Source organism: Gnatocerus cornutus, chromosome 3 (genome assembly GCF_029298725.1).
Source record: "Gnatocerus cornutus isolate USDA-ARS CGAHR chromosome 3, icGnaCorn1.1, whole genome shotgun sequence".
Classification (NCBI taxonomy): Eukaryota; Metazoa; Arthropoda; class Insecta; order Coleoptera; family Tenebrionidae; genus Gnatocerus; species Gnatocerus cornutus.
Window position 1 is genome coordinate 3721912 of NC_142235.1, and position 22105 is coordinate 3744016.

Genomic DNA, 22105 nt, shown 5'->3' on the forward strand with positions numbered 1-22105 from the left:
AAGTCATGATTTTGTAGATTTCGTGCTCTTCTTGGCGAATTCAAGATAGAAAACAACGAAAATCGGCGAGAAATCGTTGTTTTGCATCGAAATATGCGGTTTTCTGTAAGAATTTTGATGATTTCGTGCAGAATTCTGCTGTTTTTTTGCAATTCAGCCGTTGAATCTAGGTAAAAAGTCATGATTTTGTAGATTTCGTGCTCTTCTTGGCGAATTCAAGATAGAAAACAACGAAAATCGGCGAGAAATCGTTGTTTTGCATCGAAATATGCAGTTTTCTCTAAGAATTTTGATGATTTCGTGCAGAATTCTGCTGTTTTCTTGCAATTCAGCCGTTGAATCTTGGTAAAAAGTCATGATTTTGTAGATTTCGTGCTCTTCTTTGCGAACTCAAGCCAGAAAACAACGAAAATCGGCGAGAAATCGTCGTTTTGCATCGAAATATGCGGTTTTCTGTAAGAATTTTGATGATTTCGTGCAGAATTCTGCTGTTTTCTTGCAATTCAGCCGTAAAATCTTGGTAAAAAGTGATGATTTTGTAGATTTTGTGCTCATCTTTGCGAATTCAAGCCAGAAAACAACGAAAATCGGCGAGAAATCGTTGTTTTGCATAAAAATATGCGGTTTTCTGTAAGAATTTTGATGATTTCGTGCAGAATTCTGCTGTTTTCTTGCAATTCAGCCGTCGAATCTTGGTATAAAGTCATGATTTTGTAGATTTCGTGCTCTTCTTTGCGAATTCAAGCCAGAAAACAACGAAAATCGGCGAGAAATCGTCGTTTTGCATCGAAAAATGCGGTTTTCTGTAAGAATTTTGTTGATTTCGTGCAGAATTCTGCTGTTTTCTTGCAATTCAGCCGTTGAATCTTGGTAAAAAGTCATGATTTTGTAGATTTCGTGCTCTTCTTTGCGAATTCAAGCCAGAAAACAACGAAAATCGGCGAGATATCGTCGTTTTGCATCGAAATATGCGGTTTTCTGTAAGAATTTTGATGATTTCGTGCAGAATTCTGCTGTTTTCTTGCAATTCAGCCGTTGAATCTTGGTAAAAAGTCATGATTTTGTAGATTTTGTGCTCTTCTTTGCGAATTCAAGCCAGAAAACAACGAAAATCGGCGAGAAATCGTCGTTTTGCATCGAAATATGCGGTTTTCTCTAAGAATTTTGATGATTTCGTGCAGAATTCTGCTGTTTTCTTGCAATTCAGCCGTTGAATCTTGGTAAAAAGTGATGATTTTGTAGATTTCGTTCTCTTCTTTGCGAATTCAAGCCAGAAAACAACGAAAATCGGCAAGAAATCGTCGTTTTGCATCGAAATATGCGGTTTTCTCTTAGAATTTTGACGATTTCGTGCAGAATTCTGCTGTTTTCTTGCAATTCAGCCGTTGATTCTTGGTAAAAAGTCATGATTTTGTAGATTTCGTGCTCTCCTTTGCGAATTCAAGATAGAAAACAACGAAAATCAGCGAGAAATCGTCGTTTTGCATCGAAATATGCGGTTTTCTCTAAGAATTTTGATAATTTCGTGCAGAATTCTGCTGTTTTCTTGCAATTCAGCCGTTGAATCTTGGTAAAAAGTAATGATTTTGTAGATTTCGTGCTCTTCTTTGCAAATTCATGCCAGAAAACAACGAAAATCGGCGAGAAATCGTCGTTTTGCATCGAAATATGCGGTTTTCTGTAAGAATTTTGATGATTTCGTGCAGAATTCTGCTGTTTTCTTGCAATTCAGCCGTTGAATCTAGGTAAAAAGTCATGATTTTGTAGATTTCGTGCTCTTCTTGGCGAATTCAAGATAGAAAACAACGAAAATCGGCGAGAAATCGTTGTTTTGCATCGAAATATGCGGTTTTCTGTAAGAATTTTGATGATTTCGTGCAGAATTCTGCTGTTTTTTTGCAATTCATCCGTTGAATCTAGGTAAAAAGTCATGATTTTGTAGATTTCGTGCTCTTCTTGGCGAATTCAAGATAGAAAACAACGAAAATCGGCGAGAAATCGTTGTTTTGCATCGAAATATGCAGTTTTCTCTAAGAATTTTGATGATTTCGTGCAGAATTCTGCTGTTTTCTTGCAATTCAGCCGTTGAATCTTGGTAAAAAGTCATGATTTTGTAGATTTCGTGCTCTTCTTTGCGAACTCAAGCCAGAAAACAACGAAAATCGGCGAGAAATCGTCGTTTTGCATCGAAATATGCGGTTTTCTGTAAGAATTTTGATGATTTCGGGCAGAATTCTGCTGTTTTCTTGCAATTCAGCCGTAAAATCTTGGTAAAAAGTGATGATTTTGTAGATTTTGTGCTCATCTTTGCGAATTCAAGCCAGAAAACAACGAAAATCGGCGAGAAATCGTTGTTTTGCATAAAAATATGCGGTTTTCTGTAAGAATTTTGATGATTTCGTGCAGAATTCTGCTGTTTTCTTGCAATTCAGCCGTCGAATCTTGGTATAAAGTCATGATTTTGTAGATTTCGTGCTCTTATTTGCGAATTCAAGCCAGAAAACAACGAAAATCGGCGAGAAATCGTCGTTTTGCATCGAAAAATGCGGTTTTCTGTAAGAATTTTGTTGATTTCGTGCAGAATTCTGCTGTTTTCTTGCAATTCAGCCGTTGAATCTTGGTAAAAAGTCATGATTTTGTAGATTTCGTGCTCTTCTTTGCGAATTCAAGCCAGAAAACAACGAAAATCGGCGAGATATCGTCGTTTTGCATCGAAATATGCGGTTTTCTGTAAGAATTTTGATGATTTCGTGCAGAATTCTGCTGTTTTCTCGCAATTCAGCCGTTGAATCTTGGTAAAAAGTCATGATTTTGTAGATTTCGTGCTCTTCTTTGCGAATTCAAGCCAGAAAACAACGAAAATCGGCGAGAAATCGTCGTTTTGCATCGAAATATGCGGTTTTCTGTAAGAATTTTGATGATTTCGTGCAGAATTCTGCTGTTTTCTTGCAATTCAGTAGTTGAATCTTGGTAAAAAGTCATGATTTTGTAGATTCCGTGCTCTACTTTGCGAATTCAAGATAGAAAACAACGAAAATCAGCGAGAAATCGTCGTTTTGCATCGAAATATGCGGTTTTCTCTAAGAATTTTGATGATTTCGTGTAGAATTCTGCTGTTTTCTTGCAATTCAGCCGTTGAATCTTGGTAAAAGTGATGATTTTGTAGATTTCGTGCTCTTCTTTGCGAATTCAAGCCAGAAAACAACGAAAATCGGCGAGAAATCGTTGTTTTGCATAAAAATATGCGGTTTTCTGTAAGAATTTTGATGATTTCGTGCAGAATTCTGCTGTTTTCTTGCAATTCAGCCGTCGAATCTTGGTATAAAGTCATGATTTTGTAGATTTCGTGCTCTTCTTGGCGAATTCAAGATAGAAAACAACGAAAATCGGCGAGAAATCGTTGTTTTGCATCGAAATATGCAGTTTTCTCTAAGAATTTTGATGATTTCGTGCAGAATTCTGCTGTTTTCTTGCAATTCAGCCGTCGAATCTTGGTATAAAGTCATGATTTTGTAGATTTCGTGCTCTTCTTTGCGAACTCAAGCCAGAAAACAACGAAAATCGGCGAGAAATCGTCGTTTTGCATCGAAATATGCGGTTTTCTGTAAGAATTTTGATGATTTCGTGCAGAATTCTGCTGTTTTCTTGCAATTCAGCCGTCGAATCTTGGTATAAAGTCATGATTTTGTAGATTTCGTGCTCTTCTTTGCAAATTCAAGCCAGAAAACAACGAAAATCGGCGAGAAATCGTCGTTTTGCATCGAAAAATGCGGTTTTCTGTAAGAATTTTGTTGATTTCGTGCAGAATTCTGCTGTTTTCTTGCAATTCAGCCGTTGAATCTTGGTAAAAAGTCATGATTTTGTAGATTTCGTGCTCTTCTTTGAGAATTCAAGCCAGAAAACAACGAAAATCGGCGAGATATCGTCGTTTTGCATCGAAATATGCGGTTTTCTGTAAGAATTTTGATGATTTCGTGCAGAATTCTGCTGTTTTCTTGCAATTCAGCCGTTGAATCTTGGTAAAAAGTCATGATTTTGTAGATTTCGTGCTCTTCTTTCCGAATTCAAGCCAGAAAACAACGAAAATCGGCGAGAAATCGTCGTTTTGCATCGAAATATGCGGTTTTCTCTAAGAATTTTGATGATTTCGTGCAGAATTCTGCTGTTTTCTTGCAATTCAGCCGTTGAATCTTGGTAAAAAGTGATGATTTTGTAGATTTCGTTCTCTTCTTTGCGAATTCAAGCCAGAAAACAACGAAAATCGGCAAGAAATCGTCGTTTTGCATCGAAATATGCGGTTTTCTCTTAGAATTTTGACGATTTCGTGCAGAATTCTGCTGTTTTCTTGCAATTCAGCCGTTGATTCTTGGTAAAAAGTCATGATTTTGTAGATTTCGTGCTCTCCTTTGCGAATTCAAGATAGAAAACAACGAAAATCAGCGAGAAATCGTCGTTTTGCATCGAAATATGCGGTTTTCTCTAAGAATTTTGATGATTTCGTGCAGAATTCTGCTGTTTTCTTGCAATTCAGCCGTTGAATCTTGGTAAAAAGTAATGATTTTGTAGATTTCGTGCTCTTCTTTGCAAATTCATGCCAGAAAACAACGAAAATCGGCGAGAAATCGTCGTTTTGCAACGAAATATGCGGTTTTCTGTAAGAATTTTGATGATTTCGTGCAGAATTCTGCTGTTTTCTTGCAATTCAGCCGTTGAATCTTGGTAAAAAGTCATGATTTTGTAGATTTAGTGCTCTTCTTTGCGAATTCAAGCCAGAAAACAACGAAAATCGGCGAGAAATCGTCGTTTTGCATCGAAATATGCGGTTTTCTGTAAGAATTTTGATGATTTCGTGCAGAATTCTGCTGTTTTCTTGCAATTCAGCCGTTGAATCTAGGTAAAAAGTCATGATTTTGTAGATTTCGTGCTCTTCTTGGCGAATTCAAGATAGAAAACAACGAAAATCGGCGAGAAATCGTTGTTTTGCATCGAAATATGCGGTTTTCTGTAAGAATTTTGATGATTTCGTGCAGAATTCTGCTGTTTTTTTGCAATTCATCCGTTGAATCTAGGTAAAAAGTCATGATTTTGTAGATTTCGTGCTCTTCTTGGCGAATTCAAGATAGAAAACAACGAAAATCGGCGAGAAATCGTTGTTTTGCATCGAAATATGCAGTTTTCTCTAAGAATTTTGATGATTTCGTGCAGAATTCTGCTGTTTTCTTGCAATTCAGCCGTTGAATCTTGGTAAAAGTGATGATTTTGTAGATTTCGTGCTCTTCTTTGCGAATTCAAGCCAGAAAACAACGAAAATCGGCGAGAAATCGTTGTTTTGCATAAAAATATGCGGTTTTCTGTAAGAATTTTGATGATTTCGTGCAGAATTCTGCTGTTTTCTTGCAATTCAGCCGTCGAATCTTGGTATAAAGTCATGATTTTGTAGATTTCGTGCTCTTCTTGGCGAATTCAAGATAGAAAACAACGAAAATCGGCGAGAAATCGTTGTTTTGCATCGAAATATGCAGTTTTCTCTAAGAATTTTGATGATTTCGTGCAGAGTTCTGCTGTATTCTTGCAATTCAGCCGTTGAATCTTGGTAAAATGTGATGATTTTGTAGATTTCGTGCTCTTCTTTGCGAATTAGCCAGAAAACAACGAAAATCGGCGAGAAATCGTCGTTTTGCATCGAAATATGCGGTTTTCTCTAAGAATTTTGATGATTTCGTGCAGAATTCTGCTGTTTTCTTGCAATTCAGCCGTTGAATCTTGGTAAAAAGTGATGATTTTGTAGATTTCGTTCTCTTCTTTGCGAATTCAAGCCAGAAAACATCGAAAATCGGCAAGAAATCGTCGTTTTGCATCGAAATATGCGGTTTTCTCTTAGAATTTTGACGATTTCGTGCGGAATTCTGCTGTTTTCTTGCAATTCAGCCGTTGATTCTTGGTAAAAAGTCATGATTTTGTAGATTTCGTGCTCTTCTTTGCAAATTCATGCCAGAAAACAACGAAAATCGGCGAGAAATCGTCGTTTTGCAACGAAATATGCGGTTTTCTGTAAGAATTTTGATGATTTCGTGCAGAATTCTGCTGTTTTCTTGCAATTCAGCCGTTGAATCTTGGTAAAAAGTCATGATTTTGTAGATTTCGTGCTCTTCTTTGCGAATTCAAGCCAGAAAACAACGAAAATCGGCGAGAAATCGTCGTTTTGCATCGAAATATGCGGTTTTCTGTAAGAATTTTGATGATTTCGTGCAGAATTCTGCTGTTTTCTTGCAATTCAGCCGTTGAATCTAGGTAAAAAGTCATGATTTTGTAGATTTCGTGCTCTTCTTGGCGAATTCAAGATAGAAAACAACGAAAATCGGCGAGAAATCGTTGTTTTGCATCGAAATATGCGGTTTTCTGTAAGAATTTTGATGATTTCGTGCAGAATTCTGCTGTTTTTTTGCAATTCAGCCGTTGAATCTAGGTAAAAAGTCATGATTTTGTAGATTTCGTGCTCTTCTTGGCGAATTCAAGATAGAAAACAACGAAAATCGGCGAGAAATCGTTGTTTTGCATCGAAATATGCAGTTTTCTCTAAGAATTTTGATGATTTCGTGCAGAATTCTGCTGTTTTCTTGCAATTCAGCCGTTGAATCTTGGTAAAAAGTCATGATTTTGTAGATTTCGTGCTCTTCTTTGCGAACTCAAGCCAGAAAACAACGAAAATCGGCGAGAAATCGTCGTTTTGCATCGAAATATGCGGTTTTCTGTAAGAATTTTGATGATTTCGTGCAGAATTCTGCTGTTTTCTTGCAATTCAGCCGTAAAATCTTGGTAAAAAGTGATGATTTTGTAGATTTTGTGCTCATCTTTGCGAATTCAAGCCAGAAAACAACGAAAATCGGCGAGAAATCGTTGTTTTGCATAAAAATATGCGGTTTTCTGTAAGAATTTTGATGATTTCGTGCAGAATTCTGCTGTTTTCTTGCAATTCAGCCGTCGAATCTTGGTATAAAGTCATGATTTTGTAGATTTCGTGCTCTTCTTTGCGAATTCAAGCCAGAAAACAACGAAAATCGGCGAGAAATCGTCGTTTTGCATCGAAAAATGCGGTTTTCTGTAAGAATTTTGTTGATTTCGTGCAGAATTCTGCTGTTTTCTTGCAATTCAGCCGTTGAATCTTGGTAAAAAGTCATGATTTTGTAGATTTCGTGCTCTTCTTTGCGAATTCAAGCCAGAAAACAACGAAAATCGGCGAGATATCGTCGTTTTGCATCGAAATATGCGGTTTTCTGTAAGAATTTTGATGATTTCGTGCAGAATTCTGCTGTTTTCTTGCAAATCAGCCGTTGAATCTTGGTAAAAAGTCATGATTTTGTAGATTTCGTGCTCTTCTTTGCGAATTCAAGCCAGAAAACAACGAAAATTGGCGAGAAATCGTCGTTTTGCATCGAAATATGCGGTTTTCTCTAAGAATTTTGATGATTTCGAGCAGAATTCTGCTGTTTTCTTGCAATTCAGCCGTTGAATCTTGGTAAAAAGTGATGATTTTGTAGATTTCGTTCTCTTCTTTGCGAATTCAAGCCAGAAAACAACGAAAATCGGCAAGAAATCGTCGTTTTGCATCGAAATATGCGGTTTTCTCTTAGAATTTTGACGATTTCGTGCAGAATTCTGCTGTTTTCTTGCAATTCAGCCGTTGATTCTTGGTAAAAAGTCATGATTTTGTAGATTTCGTGCTCTCCTTTGCGAATTCAAGATAGAAAACAACGAAAATCAGCGAGAAATCGTCGTTTTGCATCGAAATATGCGGTTTTCTCTAAGAATTTTGATGATTTCGTGCAGAATTCTGCTGTTTTCTTGCAATTCAGCCGTTGAATCTTGGTAAAAAGTAATGATTTTGTAGATTTCGTGCTCTTCTTTGCAAATTCATGCCAGAAAACAACGAAAATCGGCGAGAAATCGTCGTTTTGCAACGAAATATGCGGTTTTCTGTAAGAATTTTGATGATTTCGTGCAGAATTCTGCTGTTTTCTTGCAATTCAGCCGTTGAATCTTGGTAAAAAGTCATGATTTTGTAGATTTCGTGCTCTTCTTTGCGAATTCAAGCCAGAAAACAACGAAAATCGGCGAGAAATCGTCGTTTTGCATCGAAATATGCGGTTTTCTGTAAGAATTTTGATGATTTCGTGCAGAATTCTGCTGTTTTCTTGCAATTCAGCCGTTGAATCTAGGTAAAAAGTCATGATTTTGTAGATTTCGTGCTCTTCTTGGCGAATTCAAGATAGAAAACAACGAAAATCGGCGAGAAATCGTTGTTTTGCATCGAAATATGCGGTTTTCTGTAAGAATTTTGATGATTTCGTGCAGAATTCTGCTGTTTTTTTGCAATTCATCCGTTGAATCTAGGTAAAAAGTCATGATTTTGTAGATTTCGTGCTCTTCTTGGCGAATTCAAGATAGAAAACAACGAAAATCGGCGAGAAATCGTTGTTTTGCATCGAAATATGCAGTTTTCTCTAAGAATTTTGATGATTTCGTGCAGAATTCTGCTGTTTTCTTGCAATTCAGCCGTTGAATCTTGGTAAAAAGTCATGATTTTGTAGATTTCGTGCTCTTCTTTGCGAACTCAAGCCAGAAAACAACGAAAATCGGCGAGAAATCGTCGTTTTGCATCGAAATATGCGGTTTTCTGTAAGAATTTTGATGATTTCGGGCAGAATTCTGCTGTTTTCTTGCAATTCAGCCGTAAAATCTTGGTAAAAAGTGATGTTTTTGTAGATTTTGTGCTCATCTTTGCGAATTCAAGCCAGAAAACAACGAAAATCGGCGAGAAATCGTTGTTTTGCATAAAAATATGCGGTTTTCTGTAAGAATTTTGATGATTTCGTGCAGAATTCTGCTGTTTTCTTGCAATTCAGCCGTCGAATATTGGTATAAAGTCATGATTTTGTAGATTTCGTGCTCTTATTTGCGAATTCAAGCCAGAAAACAACGAAAATCGGCGAGAAATCGTCGTTTTGCATCGAAAAATGCGGTTTTCTGTAAGAATTTTGTTGATTTCGTGCAGAATTCTGCTGTTTTCTTGCAATTCAGCCGTTGAATCTTGGTAAAAAGTCATGATTTTGTAGATTTCGTGCTCTTCTTTGCGAATTCAAGCCAGAAAACAACGAAAATCGGCGAGATATCGTCGTTTTGCATCGAAATATGCGGTTTTCTGTAAGAATTTTGATGATTTCGTGCAGAATTCTGCTGTTTTCTCGCAATTCAGCCGTTGAATCTTGGTAAAAAGTCATGATTTTGTAGATTTCGTGCTCTTCTTTGCGAATTCAAGCCAGAAAACAACGAAAATCGGCGAGAAATCGTCGTTTTGCATCGAAATATGCGGTTTTCTGTAAGAATTTTGATGATTTCGTGCAGAATTCTGCTGTTTTCTTGCAATTCAGTAGTTGAATCTTGGTAAAAGTGATGATTTTGTAGATTTCGTGCTCTTCTTTGCGAATTCAAGCCAGAAAACAACGAAAATCGGCGAGAAATCGTTGTTTTGCATAAAAATATGCGGTTTTCTGTAAGAATTTTGATGATTTCGTGCAGAATTCTGCTGTTTTCTTGCAATTCAGCCGTCGAATCTTGGTATAAAGTCATGATTTTGTAGATTTCGTGCTCTTCTTGGCGAATTCAAGATAGAAAACAACGAAAATCGGCGAGAAATCGTTGTTTTGCATCGAAATATGCAGTTTTCTCTAAGAATTTTGATGATTTCGTGCAGAATTCTGCTGTTTTCTTGCAATTCAGCCGTTGAATCTTGGTAAAAAGTCATGATTTTGTAGATTTCGTGCTCTTCTTTGCGAACTCAAGCCAGAAAACAACGAAAATCGGCGAGAAATCGTCGTTTTGCATCGAAATATGCGGTTTTCTGTAAGAATTTTGATGATTTCGTGCAGAATTCTGCTGTTTTCTTGCAATTCAGCCGTCGAATCTTGGTATAAAGTCATGATTTTGTAGATTTCGTGCTCTTCTTTGCAAATTCAAGCCAGAAAACAACGAAAATCGGCGAGAAATCGTCGTTTTGCATCGAAAAATGCGGTTTTCTGTAAGAATTTTGTTGATTTCGTGCAGAATTCTGCTGTTTTCTTGCAATTCAGCCGTTGAATCTTGGTAAAAAGTCATGATTTTGTAGATTTCGTGCTCTTCTTTGAGAATTCAAGCCAGAAAACAACGAAAATCGGGGAGATATCGTCGTTTTGCATCGAAATATGCGGTTTTCTGTAAGAATTTTGATGATTTCGTGCAGAATTCTGCTGTTTTCTTGCAATTCAGCCGTTGAATCTTGGTAAAAAGTCATGATTTTGTAGATTTCGTGCTCTTCTTTCCGAATTCAAGCCAGAAAACAACGAAAATCGGCGAGAAATCGTCGTTTTGCATCGAAATATGCGGTTTTCTCTAAGAATTTTGATGATTTCGTGCAGAATTCTGCTGTTTTCTTGCAATTCAGCCGTTGAATCTTGGTAAAAAGTGATGATTTTGTAGATTTCGTTCTCTTCTTTGCGAATTCAAGCCAGAAAACAACGAAAATCGGCAAGAAATCGTCGTTTTGCATCGAAATATGCGGTTTTCTCTTAGAATTTTGACGATTTCGTGCAGAATTCTGCTGTTTTCTTGCAATTCAGCCGTTGATTCTTGGTAAAAAGTCATGATTTTGTAGATTTCGTGCTCTCCTTTGCGAATTCAAGATAGAAAACAACGAAAATCAGCGAGAAATCGTCGTTTTGCATCGAAATATGCGGTTTTCTCTAAGAATTTTGATGATTTCGTGCAGAATTCTGCTGTTTTCTTGCAATTCAGCCGTTGAATCTTGGTAAAAAGTAATGATTTTGTAGATTTCGTGCTCTTCTTTGCAAATTCATGCCAGAAAACAACGAAAATCGGCGAGAAATCGTCGTTTTGCAACGAAATATGCGGTTTTCTGTAAGAATTTTGATGATTTCGTGCAGAATTCTGCTGTTTTCTTGCAATTCAGCCGTTGAATCTTGGTAAAAAGTCATGATTTTGTAGATTTCGTGCTCTTCTTTGCGAATTCAAGCCAGAAAACAACGAAAATCGGCGAGAAATCGTCGTTTTGCATCGAAATATGCGGTTTTCTGTAAGAATTTTGATGATTTCGTGCAGAATTCTGCTGTTTTCTTGCAATTCAGCCGTTGAATCTAGGTAAAAAGTCATGATTTTGTAGATTTCGTGCTCTTCTTGGCGAATTCAAGATAGAAAACAACGAAAATCGGCGAGAAATCGTTGTTTTGCATCGAAATATGCGGTTTTCTGTAAGAATTTTGATGATTTCGTGCAGAATTCTGCTTTTTTTTTGCAATTCATCCGTTGAATCTAGGTAAAAAGTCATGATTTTGTAGATTTCGTGCTCTTCTTGGCGAATTCAAGATAGAAAACAACGAAAATCGGCGAGAAATCGTTGTTTTGCATCGAAATATGCAGTTTTCTCTAAGAATTTTGATGATTTCGTGCAGAATTCTGCTGTTTTCTTGCAATTCAGCCGTTGAATCTTGGTAAAAAGTCATGATTTTGTAGATTTCGTGCTCTTCTTTGCGAACTCAAGCCAGAAAACAACGAAAATCGGCGAGAAATCGTCGTTTTGCATCGAAATATGCGGTTTTCTGTAAGAATTTTGATGATTTCGGGCAGAATTCTGCTGTTTTCTTGCAATTCAGCCGTAAAATCTTGGTAAAAAGTGATGATTTTGTAGATTTTGTGCTCATCTTTGCGAATTCAAGCCAGAAAACAACGAAAATCGGCGAGAAATCGTTGTTTTGCATAAAAATATGCGGTTTTCTGTAAGAATTTTGATGATTTCGTGCAGAATTCTGCTGTTTTCTTGCAATTCAGCCGTCGAATCTTGGTATAAAGTCATGATTTTGTAGATTTCGTGCTCTTATTTGCGAATTCAAGCCAGAAAACAACGAAAATCGGCGAGAAATCGTCGTTTTGCATCGAAAAATGCGGTTTTCTGTAAGAATTTTGTTGATTTCGTGCAGAATTCTGCTGTTTTCTTGCAATTCAGCCGTTGAATCTTGGTAAAAAGTCATGATTTTGTAGATTTCGTGCTCTTCTTTGCGAATTCAAGCCAGAAAACAACGAAAATCGGCGAGATATCGTCGTTTTGCATCGAAATATGCGGTTTTCTGTAAGAATTTTGATGATTTCGTGCAGAATTCTGCTGTTTTCTTGCAATTCAGCCGTTGAATCTTGGTAAAAAGTCATGATTTTGTAGATTTCGTGCTCTTCTTTGCGAATTCAAGCCAGAAAACAACGAAAATCGGCGAGAAATCGTCGTTTTGCATCGAAATATGCGGTTTTCTGTAAGAATTTTGATGATTTCGTGCAGAATTCTGCTGTTTTCTTGCAATTCAGTAGTTGAATCTTGGTAAAAAGTCATGATTTTGTAGATTCCGTGCTCTACTTTGCGAATTCAAGATAGAAAACAACGAAAATCAGCGAGAAATCGTCGTTTTGCATCGAAATATGCGGTTTTCTCTAAGAATTTTGATGATTTCGTGTAGAATTCTGCTGTTTTCTTGCAATTCAGCCGTTGAATCTTGGTAAAAGTGATGATTTTGTAGATTTCGTGCTCTTCTTTGCGAATTCAAGCCAGAAAACAACGAAAATCGGCGAGAAATCGTTGTTTTGCATAAAAATATGCGGTTTTCTGTAAGAATTTTGATGATTTCGTGCAGAATTCTGCTGTTTTCTTGCAATTCAGCCGTCGAATCTTGGTATAAAGTCATGATTTTGTAGATTTCGTGCTCTTCTTGGCGAATTCAAGATAGAAAACAACGAAAATCGGCGAGAAATCGTTGTTTTGCATCGAAATATGCAGTTTTCTCTAAGAATTTTGATGATTTCGTGCAGAATTCTGCTGTTTTCTTGCAATTCAGCCGTTGAATCTTGGTAAAAAGTCATGATTTTGTAGATTTCGTGCTCTTCTTTGCGAACTCAAGCCAGAAAACAACGAAAATCGGCGAGAAATCGTCGTTTTGCATCGAAATATGCGGTTTTCTGTAAGAATTTTGATGATTTCGTGCAGAATTCTGCTGTTTTCTTGCAATTCAGCCGTCGAATCTTGGTATAAAGTCATGATTTTGTAGATTTCGTGCTCTTCTTTGCAAATTCAAGCCAGAAAACAACGAAAATCGGCGAGAAATCGTCGTTTTGCATCGAAAAATGCGGTTTTCTGTAAGAATTTTGTTGATTTCGTGCAGAATTCTGCTGTTTTCTTGCAATTCAGCCGTTGAATCTTGGTAAAAAGTCATGATTTTGTAGATTTCGTGCTCTTCTTTGAGAATTCAAGCCAGAAAACAACGAAAATCGGCGAGATATCGTCGTTTTGCATCGAAATATGCGGTTTTCTGTAAGAATTTTGATGATTTCGTGCAGAATTCTGCTGTTTTCTTGCAATTCAGCCGTTGAATCTTGGTAAAAAGTCATGATTTTGTAGATTTCGTGCTCTTCTTTGCGAATTCAAGCCAGAAAACAACGAAAATCGGCGAGAAATCGTCGTTTTGCATCGAAATATGCGGTTTTCTCTAAGAATTTTGATGATTTCGTGCAGAATTCTGCTGTTTTCTTGCAATTCAGCCGTTGAATCTTGGTAAAAAGTGATGATTTTGTAGATTTCGTTCTCTTCTTTGCGAATTCAAGCCAGAAAACAACGAAAATCGGCAAGAAATCGTCGTTTTGCATCGAAATATGCGGTTTTCTCTTAGAATTTTGACGATTTCGTGCAGAATTCTGCTGTTTTCTTGCAATTCAGCCGTTGATTCTTGGTAAAAAGTCATGATTTTGTAGATTTCGTGCTCTCCTTTGCGAATTCAAGATAGAAAACAACGAAAATCAGCGAGAAATCGTCGTTTTGCATCGAAATATGCGGTTTTCTCTAAGAATTTTGATGATTTCGTGCAGAATTCTGCTGTTTTCTTGCAATTCAGCCGTTGAATCTTGGTAAAAAGTAATGATTTTGTAGATTTCGTGCTCTTCTTTGCAAATTCATGCCAGAAAACAACGAAAATCGGCGAGAAATCGTCGTTTTGCATCGAAAAATGCGGTTTTCTGTAAGAATTTTGTTGATTTCGTGCAGAATTCTGCTGTTTTCTTGCAATTCAGCCGTTGAATCTTGGTAAAAAGTCATGATTTTGTAGATTTCGTGCTCTTCTTTGCGAATTCAAGCCAGAAAACAACGAAAATCGGCGAGATATCGTCGTTTTGCATCGAAATATGCGGTTTTCTGTAAGAATTTTGATGATTTCGTGCAGAATTCTGCTGTTTTCTTGCAATTCAGCCGTTGAATCTTGGTAAAAAGTCATGATTTTGTAGATTTCGTGCTCTTCTTTGCGAATTCAAGCCAGAAAACAACGAAAATCGGCGAGAAATCGTCGTTTTGCATCGAAATATGCGGTTTCCTGTAAGAATTTTGATGATTTCGTGCAGAATTCTGCTGTTTTCTTGCAATTCAGTAGTTGAATCTTGGTAAAAAGTCATGATTTTGTAGATTCCGTGCTCTACTTTGCGAATTCAAGATAGAAAACAACGAAAATCAGCGAGAAATCGTCGTTTTGCATCGAAATATGCGGTTTTCTCTAAGAATTTTGATGATTTCGTGTAGAATTCTGCTGTTTTCTTGCAATTCAGCCGTTGAATCTTGGTAAAAGTGATGATTTTGTAGATTTCGTCCTCTTCTTTGCGAATTCAAGCCAGAAAACAACGAAAATCGGCGAGAAATCGTTGTTTTGCATAAAAATATGCGGTTTTCTGTAAGAATTTTGATGATTTCGTGCAGAATTCTGCTGTTTTCTTGCAATTCAGCCGTCGAATCTTGGTATAAAGTCATGATTTTGTAGATTTCGTGCTCTTCTTGGCGAATTCAAGATAGAAAACAACGAAAATCGGCGAGAAATCGTTGTTTTGCATCGAAATATGCAGTTTTCTCTAAGAATTTTGATGATTTCGTGCAGAATTCTGCTGTTTTCTTGCAATTCAGCCGTTGAATCTTGGTAAAAAGTCATGATTTTGTAGATTTCGTGCTCTTCTTTGCGAATTCCAGCCAGAAAACAACGAAAATCGGCGAGAAATAATCGTTTTGCATCGAAATATGCGGTTTTCTGTAAGAATTTTGATGATTTCGTGCAGAATTCTGCTGTTTTCTTGCAATTCAGCCGTTGAATCTTGGTAAAAAGTCATGATTTTGTAGATTTCGTGCTCTTCTTTGCGAATTCAAGCCAGAAAACAACGAAAATCGGCGAGAAATAATCGTTTTGCATCGAAATATGCGGTTTTCTGTAAGAATTTTGATGATTTCGTGCAGAATTCTGCTGCTTTCTTGCAATTCAGCCGTTGAATCTTGGTAAAAAGTCATGATTTTGTAGATTTCGTGCTCCTCTTTGCGAATTCAAGCCAGAAAACCACGAAAATCGGCGAGAAATCGTCGTTTTGCATCGAAATATGCGGTTTTCACTAAGAATTTCGATGATTTCGTGCAGAATTCTGCTGTTTTCTTGCAATTCAGCCGTTGAATCTTGGTGAAAAGTGATAATTTTGTAGATTTCGTGCTCTTCTTTGCGAATTCAAGCCAGAAAACAACGAAAATCGGCGAAAAATCGTCGTTTTGCATCGAAATATGCGGTTTTCTCTAAGAATTTTGACGATTTCGTGCAGAATTCTGCTGTTTTCTTGCAATTCAGCTGTTGAATCTAGGTAAAAAGTCATGATTTTGTAGATTTCGTGCTCTTCTTGGCGAATTCAAGATAGAAAACAACGAAAATCGGCGAGAAATCGTTGTTTTGCATCGAAATATGCAGTTTTCTCTAAGAATTTTGATGATTTCGTGCAGAGTTCTGCTGTATTCTTGCAATTCAGCCGTTGAATCTTGGTAAAATGTGATGATTTTGTAGATTTCGTGCTCTTCTTTGCGAATTAGCCAGAAAACAACGAAAATCGGCGAGAAATCGTCGTTTTGCATCGAAATATGCGGTTTTCTCTAAGAATTTTGATGATTTCGTGCAGAATTCTGCTGTTTTCTTGCAATTCAGCCGTTGAATCTTGGTAAAAAGTGATGATTTTGTAGATTTCGTTCTCTTCTTTGCGAATTCAAGCCAGAAAACATCGAAAATCGGCAAGAAATCGTCGTTTTGCATCGAAATATGCGGTTTTCTCTTAGAATTTTGACGATTTCGTGCGGAATTCTGCTGTTTTCTTGCAATTCAGCCGTTGATTCTTGGTAAAAAGTCATGATTTTGTAGATTTCGTGCTCTTCTTTGCAAATTCATGCCAGAAAACAACGAAAATCGGCGAGAAATCGTCGTTTTGCAACGAAATATGCGGTTTTCTGTAAGAATTTTGATGATTTCGTGCAGAATTCTGCTGTTTTCTTGCAATTCAGCCGTTGAATCTTGGTAAAAAGTCATGATTTTGTAGATTTCGTGCTCTTCTTTGCGAATTCAAGCCAGAAAACAACGAAAATCGGCGAGAAATCGTCGTTTTGCATCGAAATATGCGGTTTTCTGTAAGAATTTTGATGATTTCGTGCAGAATTCTGCTGTTTTCTTGCAATTCAGCCGTTGAATCTAGGTAAAAAGTCATGATTTTGTAGATTTCGTGCTCTTCTTGGCGAATTCAAGATAGAAAACAACGAAAATCGGCGAGAAATCGTTGTTTTGCATCGAAATATGCGGTTTTCTGTAAGAATTTTGATGATTTCGTGCAGAATTCTGCTGTTTTTTTGCAATTCAGCCGTTGAATCTAGGTAAAAAGTCATGATTTTGTAGATTTCGTGCTCTTCTTGGCGAATTCAAGATAGAAAACAACGAAAATCGGCGAGAAATCGTTGTTTTGCATCGAAATATGCAGTTTTCTCTAAGAATTTTGATGATTTCGTGCAGAATTCTGCTGTTTTCTTGCAATTCAGCCGTTGAATCTTGGTAAAAAGTCATGATTTTGTAGATTTCGTGCTCTTCTTTGCGAACTCAAGCCAGAAAACAACGAAAATCGGCGAGAAATCGTCGTTTTGCATCGAAATATGCGGTTTTCTGTAAGAATTTTGATGATTTCGTGCAGAATTCTGCTGTTTTCTTGCAATTCAGCCGTAAAATCTTGGTAAAAAGTGATGATTTTGTAGATTTTGTGCTCATCTTTGCGAATTCAAGCCAGAAAACAACGAAAATCGGCGAGAAATCGTTGTTTTGCATAAAAATATGCGGTTTTCTGTAAGAATTTTGATGATTTCGTGCAGAATTCTGCTGTTTTCTTGCAATTCAGCCGTCGAATCTTGGTATAAAGTCATGATTTTGTAGATTTCGTGCTCTTCTTTGCGAATTCAAGCCAGAAAACAACGAAAATCGGCGAGAAATCGTCGTTTTGCATCGAAAAATGCGGTTTTCTGTAAGAATTTTGTTGATTTCGTGCAGAATTCTGCTGTTTTCTTGCAATTCAGATGTTGAATCTTGGTAAAAAGTCATGATTTTGTAGATTTCGTGCTCTTCTTTGCGAATTCAAGCCAGAAAACAACGAAAATCGGCGAGATATCGTCGTTTTGCATCGAAATATGCGGTTTTCTGTAAGAATTTTGATGATTTCGTGCAGAATTCTGCTGTTTTCTTGCAATTCAGCCGTTGAATCTTGGTAAAAAGTCATGATTTTGTAGATTTCGTGCTCTTCTTTGCGAATTCAAGCCAGAAAACAACGAAAATCGGCGAGAAATCGTCGTTTTGCATCGAAATATGCGGTTTTCTCTAAGAATTTTGATGATTTCGTGCAGAATTCTGCTGTTTTCTTGCAATTCAGCCGTTGAATCTTGGTAAAAAGTGATGATTTTGTAGATTTCGTTCTCTTCTTTGCGAATTCAAGCCAGAAAACAACGAAAATCGGCAAGAAATCGTCGTTTTGCATCGAAATATGCGGTTTTCTCTTAGAATTTTGACGATTTCGTGCAGAATTCTGCTGTTTTCTTGCAATTCAGCCGTTGATTCTTGGTAAAAAGTCATGATTTTGTAGATTTCGTGCTCTCCTTTGCGAATTCAAGATAGAAAACAACGAAAATCAGCGAGAAATCGTCGTTTTGCATCGAAATATGCGGTTTTCTCTAAGAATTTTGATGATTTCGTGCAGAATTCTGCTGTTTTCTTGCAATTCAGCCGTTGAATCTTGGTAAAAAGTAATGATTTTGTAGATTTCGTGCTCTTCTTTGCAAATTCATGCCAGAAAACAACGAAAATCGGCGAGAAATCGTCGTTTTGCAACGAAATATGCGGTTTTCTGTAAGAATTTTGATGATTTCGTGCAGAATTCTGCTGTTTTCTTGCAATTCAGCCGTTGAATCTTGGTAAAAAGTCATGATTTTGTAGATTTCGTGCTCTTCTTTGCGAATTCAAGCCAGAAAACAACGAAAATCGGCGAGAAATCGTCGTTTTGCATCGAAATATGCGGTTTTCTGTAAGAATTTTGATGATTTCGTGCAGAATTCTGCTGTTTTCTTGCAATTCAGCCGTTGAATCTAGGTAAAAAGTCATGATTTTGTAGATTTCGTGCTCTTCTTGGCGAATTCAAGATAGAAAACAACGAAAATCGGCGAGAAATCGTTGTTTTGCATCGAAATATGCGGTTTTCTGTAAGAATTTTGATGATTTCGTGCAGAATTCTGCTGTTTTTTTGCAATTCATCCGTTGAATCTAGGTAAAAAGTCATGATTTTGTAGATTTCGTGCTCTTCTTGGCGAATTCAAGATAGAAAACAACGAAAATCGGCGAGAAATCGTTGTTTTGCATCGAAATATGCAGTTTTCTCTAAGAATTTTGATGATTTCGTGCAGAATTCTGCTGTTTTCTTGCAATTCAGCCGTTGAATCTTGGTAAAAAGTCATGATTTTGTAGATTTCGTGCTCTTCTTTGCGAACTCAAGCCAGAAAACAACGAAAATCGGCGAGAAATCGTCGTTTTGCATCGAAATATGCGGTTTTCTGTAAGAATTTTGATGATTTCGGGCAGAATTCTGCTGTTTTCTTGCAATTCAGCCGTAAAATCTTGGTAAAAAGTGATGATTTTGTAGATTTTGTGCTCATCTTTGCGAATTCAAGCCAGAAAACAACGAAAATCGGCGAGAAATCGTTGTTTTGCATAAAAATATGCGGTTTTCTGTAAGAATTTTGATGATTTCGTGCAGAATTCTGCTGTTTTCTTGCAATTCAGCCGTCGAATATTGGTATAAAGTCATGATTTTGTAGATTTCGTGCTCTTATTTGCGAATTCAAGCCAGAAAACAACGAAAATCGGCGAGAAATCGTCGTTTTGCATCGAAAAATGCGGTTTTCTGTAAGAATTTTGTTGATTTCGTGCAGAATTCTGCTGTTTTCTTGCAATTCAGCCGTTGAATCTTGGTAAAAAGTCATGATTTTGTAGATTTCGTGCTCTTCTTTGCGAATTCAAGCCAGAAAACAACGAAAATCGGCGAGATATTGTCGTTTTGCATCGAAATATGCGGTTTTCTGTAAGAATTTTGATGATTTCGTGCAGAATTCTGCTGTTTTCTCGCAATTCAGCCGTTGAATCTTGGTAAAAAGTCATGATTTTGTAGATTTCGTGCTCTTCTTTGCGAATTCAAGCCAGAAAACAACGAAAATCGGCGAGAAATCGTCGTTTTGCATCGAAATATGCGGTTTTCTGTAAGAATTTTGATGATTTCGTGCAGAATTCTGCTGTTTTCTTGCAATTCAGTAGTTGAATCTTGGTAAAAAGTCATGATTTTGTAGATTCCGTGCTCTACTTTGCGAATTCAAGATAGAAAACAACGAAAATCAGCGAGAAATCGTCGTTTTGCATCGAAATATGCGGTTTTCTCTAAGAATTTTGATGATTTCGTGTAGAATTCTGCTGTTTTCTTGCAATTCAGCCGTTGAATCTTGGTAAAAGTGATGATTTTGTAGATTTCGTGCTCTTCTTTGCGAATTCAAGCCAGAAAACAACGAAAATCGGCGAGAAATCGTTGTTTTGCATAAAAATATGCGGTTTTCTGTAAGAATTTTGATGATTTCGTGCAGAATTCTGCTGTTTTCTTGCAATTCAGCCGTCGAATCTTGGTATAAAGTCATGATTTTGTAGATTTCGTGCTCTTCTTGGCGAATTCAAGATAGAAAACAACGAAAATCGGCGAGAAATCGTTGTTTTGCATCGAAATATGCAGTTTTCTCTAAGAATTTTGATGATTTCGTGCAGAATTCTGCTGTTTTCTTGCAATTCAGCCGTTGAATCTTGGTAAAAAGTCATGATTTTGTAGATTTCGTGCTCTTCTTTGCGAACTCAAGCCAGAAAACAACGAAAATCGGCGAGAAATCGTCGTTTTGCATCGAAATATGCGGTTTTCTGTAAGAATTTTGATGATTTCGTGCAGAATTCTGCTGTTTTCTTGCAATTCAGCCGTCGAATCTTGGTATAAAGTCATGATTTTGTAGATTTCGTGCTCTTCTTTGCAAATTCAAGCCAGAAAACAACGAAAATCGGCGAGAAATCGTCGTTTTGCATCGAAAAATGCGGTTTTCTGTAAGAATTTTGTTGATTTCGTGCAGAATTCTGCTGTTTTCTTGCAATTCAGCCGTTGAATCTTGGTAAAAAGTCATGATTTTGTAGATTTCGTGCTCTTCTTTGAGAATTCAAGCCAGAAAACAACGAAAATCGGGGAGATATCGTCGTTTTGCATCGAAATATGCGGTTTTCTGTAAGAATTTTGATGATTTCGTGCAGAATTCTGCTGTTTTCTTGCAATTCAGCCGTTGAATCTTGGTAAAAAGTCATGATTTTGTAGATTTCGTGCTCTTCTTTCCGAATTCAAGCCAGAAAACAACGAAAATCGGCGAGAAATCGTCGTTTTGCATCGAAATATGCGGTTTTCTCTAAGAATTTTGATGATTTCGTGCAGAATTCTGCTGTTTTCTTGCAATTCAGCCGTTGAATCTTGGTAAAAAGTGATGATTTTGTAGATTTCGTTCTCTTCTTTGCGAATTCAAGCCAGAAAACAACGAAAATCGGCAAGAAATCGTCGTTTTGCATCGAAATATGCGGTTTTCTCTTAGAATTTTGACGATTTCGTGCAGAATTCTGCTGTTTTCTTGCAATTCAGCCGTTGATTCTTGGTAAAAAGTCATGATTTTGTAGATTTCGTGCTCTCCTTTGCGAATTCAAGATAGAAAACAACGAAAATCAGCGAGAAATCGTCGTTTTGCATCGAAATATGCGGTTTTCTCTAAGAATTTTGATGATTTCGTGCAGAATTCTGCTGTTTTCTTGCAATTCAGCCGTTGAATCTTGGTAAAAAGTAATGATTTTGTAGATTTCGTGCTCTTCTTTGCAAATTCATGCCAGAAAACAACGAAAATCGGCGAGAAATCGTCGTTTTGCAACGAAATATGCGGTTTTCTGTAAGAATTTTGATGATTTCGTGCAGAATTCTGCTGTTTTCTTGCAATTCAGCCGTTGAATCTTGGTAAAAAGTCATGATTTTGTAGATTTCGTGCTCTTCTTTGCGAATTCAAGCCAGAAAACAACGAAAATCGGCGAGAAATCGTCGTTTTGCATCGAAATATGCGGTTTTCTGTAAGAATTTTGATGATTTCGTGCAGAATTCTGCTGTTTTCTTGCAATTCAGCCGTTGAATCTAGGTAAAAAGTCATGATTTTGTAGATTTCGTGCTCTTCTTGGCGAATTCAAGATAGAAAACAACGAAAATCGGCGAGAAATCGTTGTTTTGCATCGAAATATGCGGTTTTCTGTAAGAATTTTGATGATTTCGTGCAGAATTCTGCTTTTTTTTTGCAATTCATCCGTTGAATCTAGGTAAAAAGTCATGATTTTGTAGATTTCGTGCTCTTCTTGGCGAATTCAAGATAGAAAACAACGAAAATCGGCGAGAAATCGTTGTTTTGCATCGAAATATGCAGTTTTCTCTAAGAATTTTGATGATTTCGTGCAGAATTCTGCTGTTTTCTTGCAATTCAGCCGTTGAATCTTGGTAAAAAGTCATGATTTTGTAGATTTCGTGCTCTTCTTTGCGAACTCAAGCCAGAAAACAACGAAAATCG